Below are 2,066 nucleotides of genomic sequence, written 5' to 3'. Positions count from 1 at the left end.
CAAAGGAGGAGATGGTGTGTTGAGGTACCAAAATAAATTATGTGTGCCGGATGTTGATGATGTTCGAGAAAGGATTATGGCCAAAGCGCATAGTTTTAGATACTCTATTCATCCTGGTTCTACAAAAATATATCATGACTTGAGGAAAGTTTATTGGTGGAGTGGAATGAAGAGAGATATCACTAAATTTGTTTCCAATTGCCTAAATTGCCAACAAGTTAAAATTGAGTATCAAAAGCCATGTGGGTTAGCTCAAAATATAGAGATTTCAGAATAGAAGTGGGAAATGATCAATATAGACTTTATTACAGGTTTGCCGAGGTCCCACAAATAGCATGATTCAATTTGGGTGATTATGAATAGAATGACTAAATCAGCCCACTTCTTGGCAGTTAAGACTACTGACACCGCATAAGATTATGCAAAATTGTATATTCAGGAGATTGTCAGGTTGCATGGGGTTCCCTTTTCTATCATCTCAGACAGAGGAGCTCAATTCACTTTCCAATTTTGGAGATCCTTTTAGAAAGGATTGGGTTCAAAGGTAAATCTTAGTACAACCTTTCATCCCAGACAGATGGCCAAGTGGAGCGCACTATCCAGACATTGGAGGATATGTTGAGGGCATGTGTACTTGACTTAAAAGGAAACTGAGATGATCATTTACCTCTCATAGAGTTTGCATACAATAATAGTTATCATGCAAGTATATAAATGGCTCCCTATGAAGCTTTATATGGGAGGAGGTGTAGGTCACCAATTGGGTGGTTTGAAGTTGGTGAAGTTGAGTTGATTGGGCCTAAAATATTTCTACGTTAAAACTCGAACCATTTTTCGTATGCGTATAGGCTTGAACTCGAAGACTTCAAATTGTATATATGAGTTAGGATCAATTCCTAAGTATTTGAAGTGTATTATAGGTGTTTTAGGGTCATAAGGGGTCCCTAACACCTAGACGAGTCCAAAGAATTTCTATCGGCTAAGTTTTCTGATGAGTCCGTATAAGGGTCAACTTCAAACGACCATATATCCTAAAATATAATGAATTTGGTATCCCATGACCATCAAATTAAATGTATTTGAGTTTTATTTCCACCGTCACCAAGTTTGTCTTATTTGGAATTCGTAGTAAAATGTTATGACTATTTTCTTAGAGACTCTCTATCTTGGTAGAAGTTCGCGATGGATCCTCGAAGCGGAGAGGACACAGACTCCACTGCCTAAGAAGAAAGATGCCCCCTTTATTTTTTTAAGTTATTTTTGTCCTATAACCCTTTGGGGAGTTATTCTAATATCCCTAAACTTGTAGAAATCAGTTTTCCTCATTAAAACCCTCTCATTTACTTCTAAACATCAACGCTCAAGAATTTTCAAGAAAGCATCATGTTAGGATTCTTTTTCAAGATTCTTCAACAAGGTAATTTCTTCATAGATTTCAAGGTTTCCAAACCAAACTTCTTCATCTATTCATGAACTGCTAAGATAAATCTTCAATCCTAACCACAAGGTTTTCAAGAAAACAAATCCAAGAATTTCAAGAAAGGGTCTCTTGATTGTTCTTCTTCAAGTTAAGATTTTTCATCAAGATTTATGAAGCTTTTAAGCTATGTAAGGCTAACCTAAAATATGGATTGAGTTCTTCCATATGCCTCATAGATATGTTGGATAGAAATTGTGGAAGACTTGAACCCTCCACGAATGTTTTCTTGAATTTTTCTAAAACCCTAGAATATCTTTACATACTAGTAATTGATTGATGATCTTCATGACTTGAATTCTTGAACAATTACTGTTTATATGTTATTTCATAAACTGTATCTATATATATATTGATTATAAATGATTATGTATATGTATTGCTTGGAATGAAAAGCATGAATTGGGATGGCTATGAACGTGAATGACATAAAATAGGAACATAACTTATTGTTGTTATACAAGTATATCTAACTACTATTGAAAGGTGTGATTGGGAGTAATTGGATAGTATGATTTGTTGAAAGGTTTGATTATGATAAAATTGATAAATTGATAGGGGTCCACATGAGACTTGTCGATATGATTAG

The sequence above is a fragment of the Solanum dulcamara genome, chromosome 7, assembly GCF_947179165.1.
Source record: "Solanum dulcamara chromosome 7, daSolDulc1.2, whole genome shotgun sequence".
NCBI classification, from domain to species: Eukaryota; Viridiplantae; Streptophyta; class Magnoliopsida; order Solanales; family Solanaceae; genus Solanum; species Solanum dulcamara.
The sequence above is the reverse complement of the archived record's forward strand: the minus strand, read 5'-3'. Positions refer to the sequence as shown.